This window comes from Notamacropus eugenii, chromosome 7 (assembly GCF_028372415.1).
Source record: "Notamacropus eugenii isolate mMacEug1 chromosome 7, mMacEug1.pri_v2, whole genome shotgun sequence".
Lineage (NCBI taxonomy): Eukaryota > Metazoa > Chordata > Mammalia > Diprotodontia > Macropodidae > Notamacropus > Notamacropus eugenii.
The window spans coordinates 47,415,423-47,442,951 of NC_092878.1; the positions used below are offsets into that span (position 1 = coordinate 47,415,423).

At 36.5% G+C, this 27,529-nt stretch overlaps 1 long non-coding RNA gene across 1 annotated transcript; it reads left to right on the forward strand.

Annotated features, from left to right (window-relative positions):
- The first annotated feature begins 470 nt into the window (after window positions 1-470).
- On the forward strand, window positions 471-27,529 carry LOC140514810 (uncharacterized). Its single transcript, XR_011970739.1, has 4 exons — window positions 471-2,078; window positions 9,825-9,924; window positions 10,794-11,070; window positions 24,747-27,529. It is a non-coding gene; the product is annotated as an uncharacterized lncRNA (long non-coding RNA).

Genomic DNA, 27,529 nt, shown 5'->3' on the forward strand with positions numbered 1-27,529 from the left:
CCATCATTATTTGAAATAGATATGGAAATGCTAATAACAGCAATAAGCAAGAGGAAGAAATTAAAAGTGTAAAGAGGAGATAAAACTATCTCTATTTGTTGATGAAATAATGGTTTACTTAGAAAATCCTAGAGAGACTCAGCAAAAATAGTCATTTAGATAAACTGATGAGTCAACAGTCACAAGCCACAAAACACACCCTCAAAAATCAATGTACAAAGAACTGATCTAGTCTGAATGCAGATGGAAGCATATTTTTTTAAAACTTTATTTTTCTAATTTTTTTGTTAGTCTATGTTTTCTTTAACAACATGAGAGGGGGTGGAAGGGAGGAAGAGAATTTGGAACTCAACATTTTAAAAATAAATGTTAAAAATATTTTTACATGCAATTAATTGGAAAAATATTAAAAATGCTAAAAAATCAACTACATTTCTATATGATACAGTTTAGACAATGATTATATTTTTTATGTAGTGCCTTCCTATATAACGACAAAATCCAAGAGTCGATAATAGAAAGGGAAATCCCATTCCTAGTAATAACAAATGCATAAAATATTTAGAGATCAATCTATCAAAACACATAAAATACTCTTATTGTTTCAACTACAAAATACTCCTTAAGGAAATAAAAAACAAGTTAAATAGAAGAAAGAATATTATTCTGTGCTCCTTACTGGGCTGTGCCAATATATTAAAAATGACAATACTACCAAAGCTAATTTACAGTTTTAATGTTATACCAATCAAACTATCAAAGGGAAACTTTATAGAATCCAATAACATAATAAAGAATTCAGTTGTAATCATAAAAGTTCTAGCATATCAAGGGAAATATGGAAAAGATATAGGAGTAAAGGGAAAATAGCACTTCCAGACCTGAAAACTAAATTATAAAATACCAGTCATCAGAATCCCCTGGTAATTGGTTTAAAAAATTGAGATGTAATCAACAGAGAATCAGAAACAATGGAACTCAATAACCTAATATTAAAAAATCAGAAAATATAAGTTACCTAGGAAAAAACTTCGTATTTGACAGAAAGAAAACAACTGTTGGGAAAACTAGACTTGAAGAATTAGGCTTAAACATCTTAAACCATAATACACTATGCATTCTAAATGAACATGTGGACCTGAATATTAAAGAGCATTCCATATAATATTAGAAGAGGACTAGATCATATTCTTTTCACACCTGTGGATAGGAGATATATTCCTAACTAATAAAAGAATAGCAATTATTACAAAACATAAAATAAATAACTTTGGTTACATAAAAGTGAAAAGCTTCTGAAAAATCTGTGTATCAAGTTCTTTGAAAAGAGTTCAGTATCCAAGATATTCAAACAGTATGTCTATGCATGCATATGTATGTCAAATACATGTGTGTTGAATGTGTGTCACATGTATGTACAAATACATGTATGCATATGAACATAAATAGCAATCTATGTATATGTAAGATATCTAAAGAACAGACATATACGTTACTTCTGTCTTAAATAATAAACCCATACACATACTTTAAAATATTATTTGCATAAAATATTATAAGTTGTTATTATAGGTATAGGAAGGGGAGAGACACTGGGAAAAAACTTTTGTGATGTTAAAAAAAACCCAAAAGACATCAATAATTATTTTTTAAAGCCAAGTCAAAATATTAAAAAAAAAACAAGAAAATATAATGTATATACTTCCAAGGTCACATAACTAAAAAGTTTCTGAGCCTGCAGTCTGACACTGGTCTCCGGGCTCCTAGTCCAGTATTCCCAATTTCCAATCCCTTTCAGTCTCATAGAATCTTAATTCACGTTTCTGTAGTGCTTTAAGGTTCACTGAGTACTCTCTTCCTTGTAGTACATCTTGCCCTCCAAAGGGATCTGAGTACAGCCAAATGTTAAGTGCTGTTGCCAAACCGTAGTAACAGGAAGAAAGTATAAACATATTTTCTCTGTTTCTCAGGTGTCATCTGTGATTTGTTCTGCTTCCCTCCTGGCAGAGACTCTTGATTCGATCATCCCCTTGTGGTCAGTGTGTAGGCAGCAGATGCCAACTGTTGCTTCTACTCAGGTCAGTCCCTTTGCCAAAGCTGCCAGTTTCTGTGGCCCATTTATCTACATTGGCATGGATATGAACTCCCATCATGACATAAAGAACCTGCTCCCCAGTCGCCAAAAAGATCAAGACTCATCCTTACAAGCCCCAGTATTCATAGGCTTCCCAAGCCCAGAGAAGTATCTGATGCCCAGAATTCCTAACACCAAAATGCCAAACTTCAGAACAGATCCAGCCCCAGAGACAATCCTTCTGTTTCTAATAAATTCTCTGTTTAGAGGGAAAATAACTCAAAGGAAAGAGTGAAGCAGATCACCTTTGATCTAGAGCAAGAAAAATAAGGGTGATGTTTTTCAAAGAGTAAAAATAACCTTCTGTAGCAAAGGGACCTTTGTCTGTTGTCAAGCCCAGGCAGCACCCCACTCCCCTTCTCCCCTTACAATGCTACTCTCTACTTTCCTACTTGGTCCTTCTTGTACTTCCCACCCCATCAAATACTTTGGAAACTCCTCATAATGTTTACGTGCTGACCCCAAATAAATAAGAGTCCCAGCAAATGGGCAAATTTGGTAGAGAATAATTTCAGGGTTGATGGGTGGCTAGGTGACACAGAGTATAGAGCACTGGACCTGGGGTTAGGAAGACCTATTTCAAATTCAGCCTCAGACACTTACTCTAGCAAGCCACTTAACCTCTGTCTGCCTCAGTTTCCTCATCTGTAAAACGCAATAATAGCCCCCACCTCCCAAGATGTTGTGAAGATCAAATTATGTTACAACCTATGTAAAGCACTTTGAAATCTTTAAAAAATATATAAATGATAGATTTTATTGTTCTTTTAGTGACCATTGAGTCTAACCTGTACCTGACAAAGGCCCTATCCAGAATGTACTTTACAAGTGGTCATCCAGTCTTTACTTAAAGGGGAATCCTCTTCCTTCTTCCCTCCTTCCCTCCCTCTCTCCCTTCCTTATTTGCTTCCTTCTTCCAGTCCCTCCCTCCTTCTCTTCTTGACTCCTCTCCATCCCTCCTTTCCCTCTGTCCACATTGGGTATCATACCTTATCTGTGGGTGCTCTGCCCAAAGGAATGTACATTTTGATGGCTGAAACCTTGCGAGATATCTTAGGATTTTCAGCCTAGATTTCTTTTCTAAGGACCATGCCTTAAACCCAAATCACTCTGGCCCTCACTCTTATTGACCAATAACAGGTTCTACCCCCATCCTCCTTTGGTCATTATTTGAGCTCTGATGGCTCAGAGTAAGTGTAAATAGCAAATGTTTCTGTTTGGGCCTCTCAGATAGATTTTCTTTTTTTGGACTAGGTAAAGAAGGTCATTCTTTACGTCATTTCTTTTTACCTGGCCTCACTCACTGAATGGGTGTTGCTTCAGACATCCCGAGACCAGGGAAAGACCTTAGCTTAAAAAGGCCAATGTCCCCCACTGCATGGGGCCATCTCCAGTCATCCTGATCTACACCCTTACCGCTGGACCCAGATGGCTGCCTCACTTAAATCTCATAGTATCACCTTCCTGATGTCCGTGGTCCTCCCGGAGAGAATGAAGGACGAACAACCACAAAGGGGAAGCCACTCCCTTTCCTTTTTGGAAGCTTTCTTTGCATCAAGCCTAAATTTAGTATCTTTGCAACCCTCACCTATTACTCTTTCCTCCACCCTCTAGGGCCAAGCAGAACAATTCTAATGCTTTTTCCACATGATAGCAATTCAAATGCTAGAAAACAGTTATCATGTGCCCTCTAAATCTTCTCTTTTTGCATAAAACTCTCCTCATTAATGAACTGATTACTCAATGCTTTGCACTTGCATGAGAGGTAGAGTTGGTAAGAGCTTGAGAGAAGAAAAATCTTCTGACTTCAAGAAAGAAGATACACAATTCCATATTTGGAGAGGTTCCTTAAAAGAGAGAAAGGTTCTGGGAAAAAGCCAATCTGAAGGGAAGCCAGCACCTTGATCACATCCCTATCCCAAACCTACTGCACTAAAGACTTTGAAGGTGAGACCTGGGACTCTATTTCTTGTTTGAACTCAGATATCAATATCTCCCTGTGTTAACCTCCCTCACTTTGTGTTCTATCTGGTACATTTTCACCTGTAGACCTTCTCTGATTTCTGTTTACTTTAAGGCTAGCATAAATGGATTTATTTGCTATTTGCAACATGTGGTCTTTTTGTAACTAGCATTTGGTGGGAAGCCAGGCCTTTGATACATAACTTCAGACACTCCTTCCCCATTAAAGAAAGTACATTACTCTCTGTTTTGCTTCTGAACCCTAAGGACTATGGGACCTTTCCCTCTGACTTGTAGCTAAAACTTCCTATTCCTCTTAAAATATGAGCTCCTCAAGAACAAGGACTATCTTGCCTTTCTATTTGGATTTCCATTGCTTAGCACCATGCTTTGCACATAGTGAAGGTTGAGTAAATGTCTTTTCATTCATTCATCCATCTAAAAATAGGGATCAGTTGAGATAATGTATACAAAGTGCTTTGCAAACTTTAAAACTCTACGATGCCAGTTATTATTAGAAGAGGATTACCGTTCAAGGACTCTTCTGAGGTCCTCTGAGCTTTTCTGATTCCCAAAGTTTTCCTGTTATAACCAATCTTTTTGCCTGCCTTATGTTTTCTCAGGTACTACATGAATAGCAGCTGCCTGTTTCTAGGTATTAAGAATCCCTTTAATTCTTTTTTTTCAAATTTAAAATGACATGATGCAATATTTAATGTGAATGAAAATATCTGGAAAGCCTTTACCTTCTGAAGTCATTCGGCTAAATTAGTTAGCAATTATGAGGCATTCATAGTATGTCTCTCACACTGCCTTTATGTGATCATCCAAGAGTGAGTCATGTATCAGACTTCACAAAAACCTTTAACTAAATCATGGTCACTAGTAATAAAAGACATCTTATATGTCTCACTTATGCCAAACAGAAAAAAATTGTTGGAGAAAAACAATAGCATAAAGATAGGTTTGAAAAACTTAAGAACTCTGATTAATGAAATCACCAACCATGATTCCAAAAGACCAATGATGAAGCAAGCATACTACCCACCACCTGACAGAGAGGTGATGGATTCAAGGGTTGAGAGGGAGCTACTATTTGGACACAGCCAATTTGGGAAATTGCTTTGATCCACTATACATGTTGGTTACCATAACAGCAAGCAAAGTAGGATTTTTTTACTGTCTTTCTGGACAGTTTTAGCCAATCAAGTGCCTTTGATTGAATCAAGAGTTTTTGAATCAAGTGTCTTTGGTTGGAAACTATATACATACATACATACATACATATATGTATATATTTATATAGTGTTGCTTAGAGGGAGAAAGTAGAGAAAGAAGCAGAGCTGAGAGAGAAACAAGCAACCATGAGCAGGCTAGGGGAACTTGATTGTGGGGAAACCTAACAGAAAGAATTTTTGTGATGTTGGGAGCTCTATCTGTTGATCTGTGTTTATTCTTCAGACAGAAGCCCTTTCTGTTGATCTGTGCTAATTTCTCAGACAGAAGTCCTGTCTGTTGATCTGTGCTAATTTCTCAGACAGAAGCCCTGTCTGTTGATCTGTGTTAATTTCTCAGACAGAAGCCCTGTCTGTTGATCTGTGCTAATTTCTCAGACAGAAGTCCTGTCTGTTGATCTGTGCTAATTTCTCAGACAGAAGCCCTGTCTGTTGATCTGTGCTAATTTCTCAGACAGAAGCCCTGTCTGTTGATCTGTGTTAATTTCTCAGACAGAAGCCCTGTCTGTTGATCTGTGCTAATTTCTCAGACAGAAGTCCTGTCTGTTGATCTGTGCTAATTTCTCAGACAGAAGTCCTGTCTGTTGATCTGTGCTAATTTCTCAGACAGAAGCCCTGTCTGTTGATCTGTGTTAATTTCTCAGACAGAAGCCCTGTCTGTTGATCTGTGTTAAGCCGTAAGAAGAAGAGGAAAAAGGGAACAAACACCTATTAAGCCATTAAGCCACTACGTGCAGGCACTGTGTTAAGTACCTCACAAATACTGTAAAGTGCTTATTCAGTCCTCAGCACAACAACCCTGTGAGTTAGGTGTTATCATTATCCCCATTTTATAGTTGAAGAAATGGAGGAAGACAGAAGTGACTTACCTAGGATCACATGACCAGCAAGTATCCAAGGCCATATTTAAATTCAGGTCATCCTGAATAAAACCACCTAGCTGGTTCCCCACAAGTGGGTTGAGAGTCCTGATGAAGAATTTTCCCATGAGGTAGGAGGTATGTTTCACAGCTGTACTCTTGACACCGTCTACTAGGACACATCTGAGATCCTCAGAGGAAGTAGTACCTTTTTCCCATTTGTTAAATGTTAAGAAAAAAAAAAAAGAGCTAACTCTTTTAGTAAGAAAGGCAGATCTTCATCAGACCCAGTCATCAGAGTAGGGAAGAGCTACGTTCTTTCCACAAGGTGAGAGGTGTATCACTCCTGGACTCAAAGTTTAAGTTCTTCTGAAGCGTAGAACAGACAGCTAATTAGAGTCCTCAAGCATTTTATGTGTTTTTTGAACTGACTTCATCCTCCTAATAGATGAAAGTCTCTGTTCCCAGCCTCTTTCTGACTTAGAATTAGATAGTCCCTTTTAATTCCAGTTAATGTCACTTCTCTTTCCAGCCTCTTGGTAGAATTGCATTCCAAATAACACCCTGTTAAAATTATTAGTTCATTATATTGCCTAAGGGCAATATAATGATCCATCATGTTCTTTAGGGTGAAAAACAGAACCTTGCACATTTAAAGCCTAGTACTTTCCATAACTCCAGATTACCTTACCTCATGCTGATACCTACCTCTACCAGATTAAGCCCAGCTGTCTTCCAGTCATATCAAAATCCAGCACCATGAAGATCTACTGCCAGACAAAAATGTCAGTGAATAGAAGTAGTCTTCTTAGACCTAACATGTGTTAGACCCCCACATGTGTTCTATGATCCAATGACACTGGCCTCCTGTCAATTCCACAAATAAAACACTCCATCTTTCAGCTCCAGGAATTCTTTCCAGCTGTCCCCCATGCTTGAAATGCTCTTTCTCTTCTACTCCAGCTACTGTCTTCCCTGCCTTCCTTTAATTTCCAACTAAAATCTCAACTTCTATAGGAAGTCTTCCTCTCCTCCCCACCCTTAGTTCCAGCTCCTTCCCTCTCTTATTTCCTATTTATCCTGTACATAGATTGCTTTGTGTGTATACATGTTGTGTTCTCCCCCCACCTCTGCCCCATTAGATTGTAAGCTCCTTGGAGGTAGGTGCTGCCTTTTGCCTCTTTTTGTATGCCCAGCACATTGTAGGTACTTAATAAATGCTTATTGATTGACTGATAGACTGATTGACAGGAGACCCTCATCCTAACATTCTTTTGGGTTCAATTTCAGTCCAAGGGCAAATTTAGGGATTATCAGTTTCAACTTCAATTACACAGCACCCAGAACTTTAAAAAAAATCAAGTTAGAAATCACGGTGAAAAAGAAGGATGCAAACAAAATGTGTAGCAGTCATGTTTTGTGCTGAGTAACTCCTGGCTACCTTTTCCATGCATTTATTACTCTTCCTCTTCTTAACCCCCTTCCAGGATCCTATTATCATCTCTCATTGGCCTCAGGAGCTTTAAAATTTATATTCACACCCAAGATCTTACTGAGCTTATTTCTTTATGAAAGTGAGACCCTGCCACCTATCACACTAGCAAGAGCTTTTTATTTCGGCTTTCTCTTTCTTGATAACATTTCTATTTCTTTCCTGGCAGGTGTCTATTTCCCTGGGCCATTGTACAACCAAAACACCAAAGACCATAGTGGCCTGGCCTTCCTTCTTAACGCTGCAGAACACACTATGAGAGTAAAGGATTTTTAACTATTCTTTTCACTGCACCCTGAATATCAACAAACTTCAACTCTGGCTTTCCACCGCTTAGATGTTCTGCCTCTGTCTCTTGGACAGAGAGACATTAAATGGCTCTGACTTGGGAAAAGCCTGTTTACCTGCCCTTCCCCGCCTCCTTAGGCATGGTCCCTACAGTAGGGTACTAGTTAGTATAGAACTCCTCAAATTATATGAAATTCTGAAATCAAATGTTTTCTTTTACTATCACATGCTCTTACATTGCCCTTGGGACTTAGATGTTTATCCATCTCATATGGGACTGGGGAGCTGGAAGGTAGTTTAGAGCTCCCCAAACCAAAAGGGGAAACTGGGGTCTAGAGAGCTGACATTTGGCAGGATTAAGATTCCAATCTGGATCTTACAATCCTAAATCCACTTTTACTCAACAACAGTGCCACAAATATTAACTGTATCTATTGTTACAGTTATAGCACAAATATCTATATTACAAGTTCTTGCACATGAGACATATCCATCTCTGGCCACCATTATAATGTGGTCATCTCAACTCCAAGGAAAGTAGTAACTGCTACTGAAACTTATTTATAAAGCCTGCCCTTAGCACTTCCCTAATGCTGCATTCTACTTGTTGGGGTTGGGGTTGGGGTTTTGTTTTTGTGTTTTTGGTTTTTTTTTTTAGGCAATCTAGGTTAAGTAATTTGCCCAGGGCAACAAAGCTAGTAAGTGTCTGAGGCTGGATTTGAACTCAGATTCTCCTGACTCCAGGGTTGCCATCTAGCTGCCCCTGCAGTCTACTTGTAAGACAAATGTAGTAGTAGTAGTAATAGTAGTAGTAGTAGTAGTAGTAGTAGTAGTAGTAGTAGTAGTAGTAGTAGTAGCAGCAGCAGTAGTAGCAGCAGTAGTAGTGGTGGTAGTAGTAGTAGTAATATTTATATAGCACCTACTATGTATCAGGAGCTTTACATATCTTCTCTCATTTGATACATAACCCTGGAAGGAAGGTGCTATTATTATTCCCATTTTACAATTGGAAAAGTCAAGGTAAACTGAGGCTAAGAGACTTGTCCAGGGTCATGAAGCTAAGTGTCAGAATTGAGATTTGAACTCAGGTCTTCCTGACTCTAGACCCAGTGTACTATCCACTGCTCCTAGCTTTGAGTTCAATTCAACAGTCATTTAATAAGTACTTACTATATTTGAGGTACTAGCTTGGATATTAGGAATATAAATGGGGTGAAAATGACCCCTGGCCCAAGGAACTTACACCCTACTAGATTTGGGGATTAAATAAGTTGTCTGATATTTGAAAAATTATATGAAATCAAAAGAGCCAAACACTAGCTAAGGACCTCCCCTTCTCCCCCTCCCTCTATTCCACTTACCGTGGATCAAGCAGAATTGCATCTCATCCAATAGGGGAGTGGAACAATGGGGCTCTTCTTCTTCTGTTTTGCAGCCAAGGTTAAGAGATGTCATGGTGGGTAGTGCGGTCTTACTGGGTGTTCTGTTTAAGGCCTCCTACTGAGAGTTGTACTAGAACAGAGCTACTCTGGCTATAATAAGTACAGGAATTATTTTTAAACTAAATACAAAACGCTAAATTGTTTGGCTAAAACTCCTGGGGGCTGGAGAAGGTGGGGAGAAGCTATTTCCCTACCAACCTAATATGCTTTATTTTGAGAATACACAACAGCATTATCTATGTTTTCCACTGGGGCTCAGATACTAAATGCACCACACTTCCTTATGGACAGAATGATTTCACTCAGGTTCAGTTCCAACACTACATTTCCAAATAGGAGTTCGCTTTTACCAAGAATGTTATCTATCAACCCAGGGTCCCAGGGTTGAATTTCTGCTGGGATATCTTTTAGGTGGTGGATAATGATGCCTCAATCAGCCCTGGACCACCAATGCCTCCTATGACTGGTTGTATTTCTATCAAGTTGGTACTGGTGTTTACCCCAATACAACGTAAGTTCCTAAGGGTAAGATCAGTTTCATTTTTGCCTTTGTATCCTAGTGTTTGATGTAGATGTTTGAATAGACACTGAAATTGGACTTAGGAAGACCTAAGTTCAAAACCCTATCTCAAATACTTTCATCTATAAGTTCCCAAGTAAGTCAAAAATCTTTCTGTTCCTCGGTTTCCTCATCTGTAAAATTAAAGGAGGTGGGGTTTAGACTCAGCCTATAAGTTCCTTTCTACTCTAAATCTCTGATCCTGATCCCCACAAGCACTAGTAATGACCCCTACTGAAATTACTTATATGTGCACATGTTATCTTCCCTTGATAGATCAAATGTAAGTTCCTTGAGGGCAGGGATTCTTTTATTTATGTTTTTGCATCTCTAATACCTAGTATGGTGTCTGACACAAGAGTTTAATGAACGCTTATTGATTTATAAATAGATAAAAACTTTTTTAAAATCAGATTAATAAAGTTTGAAAAAAATCCTAGAGATTATTTAGGCCAGGAATTCTTAACATGGGATCTATGAACGCTCTTTTCTTTAAGTATTTTTATACTTGCCATCCCTGGCTAATAGACAGAGGTTCATTTAAAAAAAAATACAGTTCTTATCCCAAGTTCAATTCAGAGGCTCATATTTTAAATGCCTCTTCTCAAATTAATTTCAGTTCTCTGTCATCTCTGGAGAGGTATAAGTAATGTCTTTTCACTTGCTTCCCTGGTGTCATATGGTAAAATTTCAAATATCATATACAATCCCACATGTACAGATGAAAATCACAGTTGTCTCCAAATACAAAGTTTTGTAGCTTCACAAAATAAGGAACATTTCACAAAGTTCACCAAATATTTCTCCTTGTTTAACCTTAGTTTTAAAGGGCTTTTCTGAACCTCACAAGCAAAAGAAAGAAAACTGGTTTCTGTCCCAAACAGTAACATGGTCTACACTGAGCTTTCCAAGTTGCCCTACAGAGATCTAATGAAATGACCAACCTGGACTCATCTGGGCATTCCCAGTTAACCTAACATGAAGGCAACCTGAGGCGCCATTGAAGCATGTCAAGATTGCGTAACATGGAGGGCTTCTCATGGACTACCACGTGGGGGTGTAGCCTCCTTTGATTAGCTTCCTGCATCTTTAAAACAGGTAAGACTGAGGTGGGTTGATCTTTTTCAATTGTTCTTTCTGCAGCTCAAGGTTACACAGGTACCATGAACTGCACCAGTGAGGGGGGGAAGGCTTTCCTTCTCCTGCTCTCTCCCTTACACCCCAACTCTTGGATATGGACTTGATGAGCTTGCATGTTTATCCTTCTCAGAACTCATACCCAGGTCTTCTATCTCCAAGCCCAGTGGTCATGCCACCACACATAGTGACTCTAACTGCCTGATATCATGGGAAATCTAGTGAAATACCAAATAATTCCCTGGAGTTAAAATTCTCTTCAATTCAAGGGCAATTAAAGTTTGGAGAAACGAAGAAATTTCTTCAAAAAACAAACAAACAAAACCACTTGCTGTGCCAACAGTGCTGCCATCTTTGTGCTCTCCATCTTGGTCAGGGTCCTTTAAGATCAGTTTCTGCGCAATATGGTCCCTTATGAGGGCTTGTTATGGTTTTGTATACTGTTGTGGTGGTGGTTATAGGGGACCTGATCTTCAAAAGTAATACATACTAATGTTTTGCTGACTAGATGATAGTGTTTCCCAAATCTACTAAGAAAATAAAATGAAGCTAATATAAGAGAGATATTAGTGTAATCAAAAATGTCCCATCCTTAGAAACTGGATTCAAGTTCTAGCTCAAATGGTTACTAGTCATGTGATCTTAGTGCTTGAGCCACTTTTAATCTCTCAGAGACTCAGTTTCCTCTATAAAATGGGGATGATTCATTCATGCAACCTACATTATAGGGTTACTATGAGGAAGCTGTGACCTCATTTTCCCTACAGGACTGTAATCTCCATGATGACAAGGATCATATCATGTCTAATCTAATCTTTCTATCTTTCCTAGCAGTTGATATGGTGTGCTACACACAGTGGGTGAATATTTAAGGTTGAGTTGCTCAGTGGATTGAATTAACTTTAATTATCCTCAATTGCCTTTTCTGCCCCGTTCCTCCCCATTGTTAAGTGTCTCAGGTAAGGTCATTGCAAAAGAGTGTCATAGCACTTTTATAGTCACTATAATCTGCACTGGTCAGACTGTATCTGCAATACTTAATCAGTCCTTGGTGCCAAATTTTAGGAAGGGTATCCACAAACTGGCATATGACCAGAAAAGGATCCCAGACTGTGATGAGACTAGAGGTTATGTCATACAAAGAACAAATGAAGGAACTAGAGATATTTAGTCTAGTGACGAGATGGGGCAAATATAATAATAATATATAACAATATATATTACATATATTGTAATATAATAATAAACATCTTCAAGTATTTGAAAAGAAAAGAGGTACTATACTTTTGTTCTCTCTGGCTAGAAAGAGCACAACTAGGGGTAATGGGTAGGGATTAAAGAGGAAAGTTCTGGCTTCATATAAGATAAAGTTTCCTAACAACTGGGGTTATGAAAAAGTACGATAGGTTACTTCAGGATGAAATGGAGTTCCTTTATCTGGAAGTTTTCAAGTGAATCAAGATGGCTCAATGTTTGGGATGGTGTAACAGGTATTCCTGTTCAGTTATGGGTTGATCTAGGTGGCCTGGGGGTTTCTGCAATCCTGTGATAGTAGTTTATATGGCAAGAATAGACAAAGGAGTAAGAATTTTTCCCTTGAATACTCTCTGTTCTTCAGAGAAGAGGCTGCCCTCATTAGTCAACACAATTTCTCTTATTAGGTACATTTTTACAGTGGAAGTCAGTGGTTTCTTAGGTAGAATTTCCTACTGGAAAGAGAATACGTTAAGTTACAAATATTCTGAAATGACTCAGCAGTTACATTTCTAATTGTATTCATAAACTAATATAGCAAGATTATAGGGTCTGCTAACTACATTTAGAAGTCACCCCTCTAGGTGTGGGAAAATGGGGACACTAAGGCACTCTTGGTGGAGTTTTGAACTGATCCAACTATTCTGGAGAGCAATTTTGAACTATACCCAAAGGGCTATAAAATTCTGCATACTCTTTGATCCATCAATACCACTGCTATATCCCAAAGACATTCATAAAAAAAGGGAAACGACCTATTTGTACAAAAGTATTTCTAGAAGCTCTTTTTGTGGTGGCTAAGAACTAGGAATCAAAGGGATGCCATCAATTGGAGGATGGCTAAACAAGTTGTGGTATACAATTGCAGTGAAATACAATTGTGCTATAAGAAATGACAAACAGGATGATTTCAGAAAAACCTGGAAAGATTTACATGAACTGATGCATAATGAAGTAAACAGAACCAGGAGAACAGAGTACACAGCAACAGCAACATTGTTCAATGAAGAACAATAAATGACTTAGCTATACAGCAATACAGTGATCCAAGACAATCCCAAAGGATCAATGATGAAGCACCTCCAGAGAAAGAACTGATATTGATTGAATACAGACTAAAGAATGCTAGTTTCACTTTCTTTCTTTCATTTTTTTCTCTTATTTTTTTCTTCTGCAAAATGACTAATGTGGAAATGTTTTACATTGTTGCAAAAAGTAAAATAAAAAGATGAGGAATCTCCAACCCCACCCCTCCCAACCCCCTCCACCCCCCCACCAAAAAAATGAAGTCACACCCCTAAGGGGTGCTACTTAACTCAATCCATGATTTAATCTTATTGTCTTGAGTTTTAAGGTACTTTAGTGTGAAAGAAAAAGCATAAAGGACTTAATATGGTTAAAGTATTTACATGCCTATATGGGAAAATGATACTGGTAACTCCTAAGAACTTTATCATAAATAGGGCAGTTAGAAGGAGTATACATGGACAGAGGGCACAGGTATGAATTGACCATGATGGAATAATCTCCAAAAAAATTAAGGGGTGAGGAAAAGGGATAGAAGAATGAAGAAAATTGTATCACATAAAAAAGGAATACACAGAAGAACTTTTACAGTGGAGGGGAGAATGGAGATGGTGGCCACAATATTTGAATCTTATTCTCATCAGAATTGGTTCGAGGGAACAATATACATAGTCTACATATACATATATATATATATAGCCTATATACATTGGCTATACCTATCTTACCCAAAAGGGAAGGAAATAAAAAAAGGAAGGGGTAATGGGAGGGAGGGCTGATTAAGGAAGGCAGTGGTCAAAAGCAAAAGACATCTAAGAAGGGACAAGATAGAAAGAAAGAAAGAGAGAGAAGGATAAACAGGGGAAAGAAGAAAATAGGATGGAAGGAAATATACAGTAATTGTAACTGTGAATGTGGATGTGATGAACTCACCTATAAAATGGAAGCAGATAGCAGAATGGATTAGAAATCAGAATCCAACAATATGCTGTTTACAAGAAATACTCTTGAAATTGAAAGGCACACAGTAAAAATAAGGGGCTGGAGCAGAGTTTATTACACTTCAGCTGAAGTTAAAAAACAAGGCAGGGGTAGCAATCATGATTTCAGATGAAGCAAAAGCAAAAAAAAAATAGAACTAATTAAAAGAGATAATTAGAGAAATAATATTTTGCTAAAAATGTACCAAAGAAAATGAAGTAGTATCAATACTAAACATATAAACGAAAATGGCAGAGCATCCAAATTCTTAAATGAAGGCTAAATGAGTTATAGAAGTAAATGGCAAAACCATACGGACCTCAACTTACCCTGTTCACAAGTAGATAAATATGACCATAAAATAAATAAGAAAAAATTAAGGAGATGAATAGAATTTTAGAAAACTTAGATATGATATACCTCTGGAGAAAACTGATTAGAAATAGAAAGAGGTATACCTTCTTCTCAGCTGTACATGACATAGTCACAAAAACTGACCGTATGTTAGGGCATAAACACCTTACAAGCTAATTCAGAAAAGCAGAAATATTAAATGCATCCTTTTCAGAACATAGGGTGATAAAAACATTCAATAAAAGGGCATGAAAACATAGATAAATTAATTAGTTGGAAACTAAATAATCTAATCCTAAAAAATGAGTAGGCAAGGATTGGTAGACTGCCTCTGCCCCAACCCCCTGGGACAGCAAAGGGAGTTGGGAATTGGAGCCTGGGAAGATCGTAGGAACCTCTGCAGACAAAAATTGCCAGATTCAGCTGTACTGTGGAATCCCAGCAGGACCAGAAGAAACTAGCACATGCCAGGTGAGTATAGTGGGGACAGGAACACCACTGGCTGTGGGTTGTTATAGAAGACTGGAGGTCTTGGAGAACTTGGAAAACTGAAGTAGAATTTGAGGCCAGAGGCACCATCTCCCATGCCCCAGGACTAGAGTTGATTACAAAATATTAAGCTATAACCAAAAAAGAAAACACACAGGCAAAGGAGAAAGAACTCCAGCACAGAAACTTACTATGGGAATAGAGACCAGGGTTCATCTTCAGAGGAGAATAATGAAGCAAAGAAACCCTCTGCTACTCCAAAGAGTAATGTCAGATGGTCACCTGCCCAAAAAATTCATAGAGGGACTTAAAAAGAAAAACAAGAAGATTATGAAAAAAAGTCAACCAATTAGAAAAGGAGATCCAGAATCTTAAGGAAGAAATAACTCTTACAAAATCAGAATCAGGCAAGGGGAAGCCAGCAAAGTCATAAGAGACCAAGAAATAATAAAATAAAATGTAAAGAATGAAAAAATAGAAGACAATGTGAAATATTTCATAAGAAAAACAACTGATTTGGAAGATAAATCAGAAGAGAAAACATGAGAATAATTGGACTACCTGAAAGCTATGATTAAAAAAATAATTTTGATACAATAATACAGGAAATAATTAAATTGTCCTGAAACATTAAAACAAGAGGGGAAAGGAGAAATAGCAAAAAAAAATCTACCAATCACCACCTGAAAGAGATCCTACAAGGAAAACACACAGGAATATTATAGTCAAATTCTGAAACTCTCGGCTCAAAGATAAACTATTACAAGGAACAAGAAAAAAAATTACATATGATGGTGCCACAATTACAATCACAAAAGGCCTAGCAATGGCAACACTTAAAGACCACAGGTCTTCGAATATGATATATCAAAGAGCAAAAGAATTGGGCTTCTGGCCAAAGCTCTCATACTCATAACAAAGCTAAGCATAATCTGAAATGAAAAAAAAAGGACATTTAATGAATTGCCAGACTTTGTTAAAATAAATAAATCAATAAAACAAGCCTGAACTTAATAGAAGATTTGACATACATGAGCCAAAAGAAATATAAGGTACATACCAAAGACTAATTACAAGGGACTCAATAAGGACAGACTGTTTACATTTTATGCATGTAAGATGTAAAACACATGTCTAAGATTGTTATTAGTAATTGAGTAGTCCATAAAAATGATTGGGGTAGACTTGGATATGGCTTCAAAAAGTAAAACCATTCAGGAACAGCTAAAAAGAGCATACAAAAGAGGTGTGAGAGGAAGCATTAATACAGAGGAATTAGATGGGGGAGAAGGGCTGGTAGTTCTGGCAACCTACTTTCATCAGGAACGAGTTCAAGAGGGAACAATACGTATACATTTTTTAAAAGCATAAAAGTCTTCTAAATTTAGAAAGAAATAAAACACTAAAGGGATAGGGAAGGAAGAGAGGATGAGGGAGGGTTCTTTAGAGGGTAGGGTGAGGGAACAGGTTAAAAATGTTTAAATTTATGTGAATGAGAGGACAAGGCAGGGATCATTGGAGGGGATATGTAATAGGAGACTAACTTAATAAGTTAAGTAATGGGAAAGCAAGGTAGGGGGTAGAAGTAAAGTAGAGGAGTAAGGAGGGATAAAAAATAAGAGATACACATAAATATAAAAAAACAAAGATTAGGAATAGAATCTCTTAGGGAAAGTATATGTTCATGTATATATATATGTATATATTAATATTTATATATAAATATGTGCACACATATTTGCAGCCTGGGCAAGGGAGGAAGAAGACAGGAAAAAGGAAAAAATGTATAGCAGAGAACAAAAGAAAACCTATAAGGAAGCAAAGAAAAGATGGACAGCTTTTAACACTACGTGTAGTATTTAATATATAGGCTTTCCCAAAATGGAAATTCATTGCTATATATTTTGAATCTTCTCTTATATTTGGCTGTGCATGACATGTTTTTTTTTTCTTTTCTTATTTCATATTTGTTTTAATATTTAAGTTTATAATGTTTCTTTTTCTTTTCTTATTGTGTATTTCAGTTTTAGTATTCAAGGCTAAAATAAAAAAAATTTAAATGAGTAGGCAAAAGAAAAAATCATAGAAACAAATAATAATTTCATTAAATAGAATGACAACAAAGAGACAATATTCCAAACTGTGTGGGATGCAACAAAAGCAGCATTTAGGGGAAAATTTACATCTCCAAATGCTTACATCAATAAAATTGAGAAACAGCAGGTGAGTGAATTGGGCATGTAATTAAAAAATAGAAAAAGAACAGATTTTAAAATCCCTACTTAAACAACAAAATAGAAATCCTGAAAATCAAAGGAGATATTAATAAAATTGCAAGCAAAGAAAAAGATTAAACTAATAAATAAATCTAGGAGCTAGTTTTGTGAAAACAATAAAATAAACCATTGGTTAATTTGATTTTGAAAAAGAAGAAAACCAAATTGCCAGTATCAAAATTAAAAGGGTAAATACATCATCAATGAAGATGAAATTAAAGCAATTATTAGAAGCTATTTCACCCAATTATGTGCCAACAAATCTGACAATCTAAGTAAAATATATGGCTATTTATAAAAACATAAATTGTCCAATTAACAGAAGAGGAAATGGAATACTTCAATAACACTATCTTACAAAAAGAAAGTAAACAAGCCATCAATGAGCTTCTTAAGAAAAATCCCCAAGACCAGATGGATTCACAAATGAATTCTACCAAATGTTTAAAGAACAATTAATTCCAAGACTAAATAAACTATCTAGAAAAATAGGCAAAGAAGGAGTCCTAACAAATTCCTTTTATGACACAAACATGGTTCTAATACTTAAGCCAGGAAGTGTAAAAAGAGAAAAGAAAATTACAGACCAATTTTCATAATAAATATTGATGCAAAAATTTTAAATAAAATACTAGCAGGAAGATTACAGCAATATATTGCAAAGATTGTACACTATGACCAGTTGTAATTTATACCAGGACTGGTTCAATATTAGGAAAACTATAAGTATAACTGACCATATCAATTACAAAACAACAGAAATTATATGATTATATCAATAGAAAGAGGACAACTTTTTTGACAAAATGCAATGCTCATTTCTATTAAAACATTAGAAAACATAGGAATAAATGGAGTTTTCCTTAAAATGATAAGTAGTATCTATCTAAACCCACCAGTAAGCACTATGTGTAATGGGGACGAGCTGAAAGTCTTTCCAATAAGATCAGGGGTGAAGCAAGGATGTCCATTATCATCACTATTATTCAATATTATGCTAGAAGTGCTAGCATGGCAATAGGACAAGAAAAAAATTAAAGGAATAAGAATGGGCAATGAGGTAATAAAACTATCTCTTTTTGTAAAGAATATGATGATATATTTGGAAAATCCTAAAAATTCAACTAAAAAGTTAGTGGAAACAATAATTTTAGCAAACTTGAAGGATATAAAAGAAACCAACACAAATCATCAGTATCCCTATATACTAGCAACAAAGTCCAGCAGCAAGAGATAAAAAGAGAAATTCCATTGAAAATAACTGCATTCAATATAAAATACTTGGAGTCTACCTGCCAAGACAAATTCAGGAATTATGTGAGCACAATGATAAAACATTTTTTAAACAAATAAAGACAGATCTAAACAAATGGAGAAATATTAATTGTTCATGAGTAGGCTAATCCAATGTAATAAGAATAGCAATTCTACCAAAATTAATTTACTTATTCAATGCCACACTAAACTACAAAAATGTTATTTTATAGATTTGGGAAAAAAATAACATTCATCTAGAAGAACAAAAAGTCAAGAATATAAAAGGAATTAATGAAAAAATGTAGAGGAAGGCAGCCTACCAATACCAGATTTCAAACCATATTACAAAGTGATAATCATGAAAATAATCTATTTACTGTCTAAAAAATAGAATAGGGGATCAGAGGAATAAATTAGGCACACAAAACATAATAGTAATGACCATGCTAGTCTGGAGTTTGATAAATCCAAAGATCCAAGTTTTGGGGACAAGAACTAATTATTTGACAAAAAGTGCTGGGAAAACTGGAAAGCAGTTTGGCAGAAACTAAGTATAGGTCAGCATTTCATACTGTCTACCAAGATAAGGTCAAAATGAGTACATGATTTAGACATAAAAATTGATATAAGCAAATTAGGGGAGCATGGAAAATTTTACCTGTTAGATCAGTGAATAAGGTAAGAATTTATGACCAAGCAAAAGATAAAGAATATCAAGGGAACTAAAACTGATAATATTGAAGACATTAAATTTAAAAAGGTTTTGTACATACAAAACCAATGCAGCCAAGATTAGAAGAAAAGCAGGAAACTGGGGGGAAATCTGTACAAAAAAGTTTCTCTGTTAAAGGCCTCATTTCTTAAATACATAGAGAACTCAATCAAATTTGTAAAAATGTGAGTCATTTCCCAATTGATAGATGGGACAAGGATATAAACAGGTAGTTTTCAGATAAAAAATTCAAAGCTAACTATAATCATATGAAAAAATGTTCTAAATCACTACTGATTTAGAAAAATGGAAATTAAAACTACTTTGAGGTACCATCTCACATCTATCAGATTGGTTAACATGACAGAAAAGGCAAAATATAAATATTGGAGGGAGTTTGGAAAAATTGGGGAACTAATGCTTTGTTGGTAGAATTGTGTGTTCGTCCTTCGTTGCCAAAGAAGACCATGTCATCAGAGAAATAATGACATGACTTGCACTTGACTTTGTTTTGAGGGAGGGAGGGCTGTGCAGGTCACCAGCTTCACTTCTCCTCCAGAGCCATTTGAATCCAGTGACCAGATATTCATCAGGATGACTGGAGATGACCCAGGATGAGGCAATCGGGGTTAAGTGACTTGCCCAAGGTCACACAGCTAGTGACTGTCAAATGTCTGAGGTGAGATTTGAACTCAGGTCCTCCTGACTCCTGCACTGGTGCTCTATCCACTGCATCACCTGGCTGCCCTGATAGAATTGAGAACTGATCCAAACATTCTGGAGAACAATTTAGAACTGTATACAAAAAGCTTAAAACTATGCATACCTTTTGACCTAGCAATACCATTACTAGGACTGTATCACAAAGAGATCAGAGGAAAAGGACCTATTTGTACAAAATAAAATTTACATCAGCACTTTTTGTGGTGACAAAAAAATTGGAAATTGAAGGGATGTCCATCAAATGGGGAATGGCTAAATAAGTTGTGGCATATAATTATGATGGAATACTACTGTGCTATAAGAAATAACGAGCAGGATACTTTAAAAAAAACTTAGGAAGATTTATATGAATTCATACACAGTGAAGTGAGCTGAGTCAGGATAATATTGTACATAGTGACAGCAAAATTTTAAGGATAATCAACTGTGAAAGACTTAGCTACTCTGATCAATACAATGCTCCAAGATAATTTGAATGGATGTATGATGAAAAATACTATATGCCTCCAAAGAAAGAATTGATGGGGTCTGAGTACAGATGGAAGTATATCTTTTTTTTCACTTTCTTTATTTTTCTTGCTTTTTTACAACATGACTAATATGAAAATGTGTTTTACATGATTTCACATGTATAACTGATATCACATTTCTTGCCTTCTCAATGAATGGGAAGGGTGTGGGAGGGAGATAACAGAAATTTAAAAAATTTTCATGTTAGAAATAAATAATAAATTTATTTCTTTAAATGAGGCAATCAAGGAGTATCTTTGTATATTTTCTCATTAATAAATTTTAAACATTTTTCTCAGTCATTTAAGATCAGAGACCCATTCTAATTCAAATATTATTGAATAAATTTTAAATACTTTCTTTTTCGAATAATAGTTACTCATGGGGGCAGAGCCAAGATGATAGAATAGAAGGACTAACCTGCTCTAGCTTTCCACCCATAACCCATAAAATATCTGTAAAAAATGACTCTAAACAAATTCTTGAGCAGCAGAAGCCACAAAATGACAGAGTGAAATAGATTTCCAGCCCAACACAGCCTGGAAGGCCAACAGGAAAGGATATAGGATTAAAGCCAAGAATCACCTACCCAGCAAAACTGAGGATAATACTTCAGGGGAAAAAATGAAATTTCAATGAAATAGAGGACTTCCAAGCATTCTTGTTGAAAAGACCAGAGCTGAATAGAAAATATGACTTTCAAATACAAGAATCAAGAGAAATATGAAAAGGTAAACAGGAAATAGAAGTCTTAAGGAACTCATTAAAGTTGAACTGTTTACATTCCTACACAGAAAGATCTTATTTATAAGTCATGGGACCTTTTTCAGTATTAGGGTAGTTAGAGGGAATATATATATATATGTAGGTGTGTATGGGTATGTATGTGTATATTATATAAGTGTAGGTATGTATATGTACATAGGTATATGTGTGTATGTGTATGTATATGTGTGTGTATATGGATAGATAGACAGACAGACAGAGGGCAAAGAGTGAGTTGAATATGAAGGAAGAATACCAAAAAAAAAATAAAATTTACTCTTGAATGGAATGTACTAGAAGTAAGAGAAAAGGAGAGGTAGAATGTGGCAAATCATCTCACATAAAAGAAGGAAGAAAGAACTTTTACAATGGAGGGGAAGAGGAGGGGAGATGAAAGGAAATAATTGAACCTTACTCTCATGGGATTTGGCTCAAGGAGGGAATAACTCCATTGGATATGGAAATCTATTTTACCCTGCAGGAAGGCAAGGGGGAAGGGGATAGGAGAGGGAAGATAATAGAAGTGACAGCAAATTGGGGAAAGGGATACTCAGAAGCAAACACTATTGTGGGAGGGCAAATCAAAGAACAGAAAGGAATAAATTGAGGGCAGGATAGGACCGAGGGAAATGTGGTTAGTCTTTTACAACATAAATATTATGGAAGTGCTTTGCATTGTTACACATGTATGACCTATATTAAATTGCTTGTTTTCTCAATGAGGGTAGATGGGGTGGGAGGGAGAGAGTATGGAACTCAAAGCTTTAAGAATGAATGTTAAAAATTGTTTTACTATGCAACAGGAAATTAGGATATACAGGTAATGGAGTATAGGAATTATTTTACCCTACAGGAAAATAGAGGGGAAGGAAGATGGAAGAAGGGTAGGTAATAGAAGGGAGGACAGACTGGAGGAAGGGGTGGATAAGGTGCATGCTGTCCTGGGGTAGGGGGTAGGGAGAGATGGGGAGAAAATTTTGAATTCAAATTCTTGTGGAAGTGAATGTTGAGAACTGAAAAAAAAAAGTGTATATTAAAAAAAATAATAGTTACTCATTCCTCAATCTCACATGATTAAATGTTAAAAGTTACTAACCACAATTTATTAGCAATGAAATTAAAAATACAAGAAATAATTATTACAATATTTAGTTGTGAGAAAGATAACAGCCTGAGTCACCTCTGTCACTACAACAGCAGATGACTTCTCTTTATTTCTGGAAACAAAGTTCTGCCATTATGCTCCCTCAAGATACCAGTCTCTTCTCAAGAATTCTCCTTTTGCTCTTCAAAGATAAAAGAACAATTCCATCAAGACAGAAGGCTTCTCTATTCTCTTTTTTCTGCCTTCAGTTTCTCTCCAGTCATAATAAGACAATAATCTCTTTAGTTTCTTCATCACTGAACAGTCTCTCCAAAATGACAGTTAAAATGGCCATTTCTAAAATATTCCACTTAATTCTTAAAACTATAGTAACAGATTTTGGAAGAAAGGATTTTTAAACAGGTGTTGCTATATGTTAGCACTCAGATTTATTAGCCTTTCTCTTGCTACTTCTGGTAGCTCTCTAGCCCCCAAACCATGCCATTATCCCTTCTTCCTCCACAAAGCCCCATTCTTCATCCCAGAGCCCTCCCAAGGTCCTATCCTACTCTTTACCCCAGATTCCTTTAATGTGTCAGATGATTAAACATCCAAGACATTGTAGAGAGGGTCCTTTTTCTAGCATAGGTTGAAGGACGTGATTGGATCTCATTCACATCTTTTCACCTAAGGCCTCAAATAAAATCCTATCATATACACCAACTCAGCATTCTTTCAATACCTTATCCTCTTTATCCAGAGCATCTCCTCTGAGAAACTCCTATTCTTCATCCCAGACCCCTCACCCTAAGATGAAATGAGTTATCTGTAAAGCACTTAGCTTAGTGCCTGGCATATAATAGATAATAAATTCTCCACAGCACCTAGGTGGTAGAGTGGCTAGAGCACAGGGCCTGGAGTCAGGAAGACTCAAACTCACATCTCATCTCAGGTGTTTACTAGCTGAAGAGCCCTGGGGAAGTCACTTAATCTCGATATTTGTTTTTGTTTCATTTTTAATATGTATATAGGTCTTAGCTCAGTACCTGCCGCATAGTAGGTGCTTAATAAAAGCTTGTTTTCTTCCTTCCCTCCTCCCTTCTCTAAGTCTCCATCAATCTCTTCACCCAGAGCCCCTATATCCATCACACTTCCTATAAGGAAAGGTTCAGGACAGTCTAAGTCTGCATTTCCTCTGAAATGGAGGTGAATAGTTTCAATCTTTTGTGTATCCAAAGTTCCATAATATCTACATACAATTTTCTCTAATTGCAGTTTAGGGGAAAAAGAAACACTTTTTTGTCTGATTTGTCACTGTTACTAGAAGTATAAAAAATAGAAGCTTTAGAAAACCTCCAAAAGGCTGTGTGTTTGTTTCAGAGACAGGACAGAAAGAAGGAATCTATAAGAATCATCCAAAACTAAGAATGTATAGTAATAGTGGCAGGAAAAGTAATGAGACCCTGGAATTTATAAAAGAAAAGAAAGGTAGCTAAATGAGGAACTAGCCTGAATCAAAGGAGCAGCCCCAGGGAGTTATACCAAAAAAATAGAAATTAGATTTATAATCAATCCTCAACATTCATCCCCACTTCAAGCATTTGTATAATTTTAATTGCAACTTCATTTTCACTTTCGCAGATATGTGCAGTAGAGAAAAAATGTTGCAAGTTTATATTCACAAAAAAGGAAGAAAGTATTCATAAAAGGGGTTTTTTTTGGTGAATCCATTCCTGAAAGTGTTAAAGTAACCTCTCAAATGCCTAATGAAAGAATTTTTTGAAATGGAAAAGCAGCTAAGTTTGTGGATAAATGAGATGGTGGTCATATACACTCTCTCAACGGCGCTTGTGATGGCCATGCTGTAGGCTCAGCAAAGAGCATCAGAGTATCACAGCCTGCCCTGCAGTGTCAGGCCCACTGAGAGCTAGCCATGTGAAGCTTGGACTGCCAGCTGACCAGGGACCTCATCGTGCTCAGCTTGCCTCCCCTCTCCCTTGCATTTTTATGGATGGTTACTGTGCCAGAAAAAGTGCATATTATCAGAATTAATGTTTTGTTATAAAGAATTGTATGCAGAAACATGTATTTTTAGCAATCTCTAGTAAAAGGTTACAGTTTTTGGTGACCATGGGACTCTAACCCCTATTTCTCAGAGGTTCAGTATATCAACATTTGTAATTTTAATTTTTGTTCTGTTTTCTAGGAATGATCCTCTCCTTTAAAATTGAAGATTGACTTTATAGAGCTACAACTCTTTGGGATAAGTACTACAGGATTTTCTATACAAAGATTATAAGTTTAAAAAAAAATCCTTGTTCTTACCACTGGGAAATAAGAAATACAGGTTAAGGGGTTAAGAAAGCTATCTGGCCCTATAGGACAAAAGAGAAGACGGAGACAAGGGCAGGGAGGGAGGATAGAGGAGAGAGCAGATTGGTCACAGGGGCAACTAGAATGCCTGGGTTTGGCGGGGCGAGGGGAGAAAATTTGTAACCCAAAATTTTGTGAAAATAAATGTTAAAAGTTAAATAAAAAATTAATAAAAAAATAAAAAAAATTAATAAATTAAAAAAAAATCCTGAAGCTCAGTTTTAAGACTTGCAAAGCACCCTGTGAACATTAAATTATTAGATCCTTACAACAACTCTATGAGGCAAGTAGTATAGGTGTTATTATTATCCCATTATACAGGTAAGAAGAATGAGATTCAGGAAATTAACCTACTCATCATCACACACCCAGCAAATTCCAGAGTCAGGATTTTAACGTAGGTCTCTCCTGATACCAACCTCAGTATCTCTCATTATACCACACTGCATCCCTGGAAGGGGCCACCATTCCTTATCAGGAATGTTGTCATTGTAGTTGTTCATTCTTCATTTTCATAGAGGACAGTAAGGCAGAGCTGCACAAATTCATCAGCCTTACTCTCTCTTCCAGAGTCATCAAAGCCCAACGACAACAGAAGAGTCAGGATGACTGACAATGGCCTGGGATGCAGTGGGTGACCTTGGTATCTTCAATGTCTGATGAAGCTCTAAGCACTCCACAGTGCCTGCTTCAGTTTCCTTTATAGCGGTTGGAATAATTTGTTCTTATCCATCCATTCTGCTGAGGGAAGTCTTCACATGTTTGGGGTAGCTATCCCTCAGCTCACCAATGAGTTTGAGCCCTATTGGTTATCCTCAACCTGTTTTAGCTCATCTGCCAAAATGGGAGAACATGGACAAAAGTTGCAACCAATAAGTAGGCATTGACGGGTTTTGTGTTTTATATTGTTAAAAATTACTGATCAAAAGAACTCACTATTTGACAAAAACTGCTGGGAAAACTGGATAACAGTGTGGTGGAAACTGGACATGGTCCAATGCCTGATACTGTACACAAGAATAACGTTGAAATGGGTACATGATCTAGGTGTAAAGGCTGATGCTATAAACAAGTTAGGGGAGCAAGGGATAGTGTATTTGTCAGATTTATGGAAAAAGGAGAAATTCATGACCAAGCAAGAGATAGAGAACATTATGGAGTGCAAAATGGATAATTTTGATTACATTAAATTGAAAAGTTTTTGCACAAATGAACCCAATGCAACCAAGATTAGGAGGAAAGCAGAAAACTGGGAAAGAATTTTTACAACTAGTGTCTATGATAAAGGCCTCATTTCCAAAATATATAGAGAACTAAGTCAAATTTACAAGAATACAAGTCATTCCCCAATTGATAAATGGTCAAAAGATAGGAACAGGCAGTTTTCAGAGGAAGAAATTAAAGCTATCTATAGTGATAAGAAAAAAAAATGCTCTAAACCACTATAGATTACAAAGATGCAAATCAAAGCAGCTCTGAGGTACCACATCACACCTACCAGATTGACTAACATGACAAAACAGGAAGATGATAAATGTTGAAGAAGATACAGGAGAGTTGGAACACTAATTCATTGTTGGTGGAGCTAATCTAACCATTCTGGAGAGTAATTTGGAACTAAGCCCAAAGGGTTACAAAAATGTGCATACCCTTTGCCCTAGCAATATCACTTCTAGGACTGTATCCCAAAGAGATCATAAAAAAGGGAAGAGGCACCACATATACAAAAATATTTATAGCAGCTCTTTTTGTAGTGGCCAAGAACTGGAAACTGAGGGAATGACCATCAATTGGAGAATGGCTGGACAAGTTGTGGTATATGAATGTAATGGAATACTGTTGTGCTACAAGAAATGATGAGCAGGTGGACTTCAGAAAAGCCTGGAAAGAAATATATGAACTCATGCTGAGTAAAATGACCAGAACCAGGAGAACATTATACACAGTAACAGCCACAGTGTGCGAGGACTGTTTCTGACACACTTAGCCCTTCACAGCAATTTAAGGACCTAAAACATTCCCAAAGGAGTTGAGGCAAAATGTCATCCACATCCAGAGAAAGAACTATGGAATTGGAACGCAGACTATTTTCTCTTGTGTTATGTTTTGTTTTGGTTTGGTTTTACTCAAGGTTTCTCTTATTCATTTTAATTTTTCTATGTAACATGACTAATGTGAAAATGTGTTTAATAGGAATGTATGTGTAGAACCCATATAAGATTGCATGCCATCTCGGGGAAGGGAGGAGGGGAAGAAAATTTAAGACTTATGGAAGTGATTGTTAAAAACTGAAAACAAATAAATTAATCTTTTTAAAAAATTACTGATCAATCAAGTCGGGCTCGAGAATACTAAAGCTCAACTATATTTTGAATTAAATGAGCCTTCTGTGCATGTGCTGTCCAAGGAAACCAATGGCTATGAATAACTTTGTTTCTATTGAAAAGTGCATTTGGAGTTCCAAACAACCATAATGCATGTAAACTTTAGGACGCAAACCTTCCTAAACTAGAAACTGCTTTTACATGTTGTCTTAGTTCTAATTAGTCTCCATTTAAACTGACCTTGAAAATATTCTCACTGATTTATGATTAAAATGTAACAACTTGAACTGTC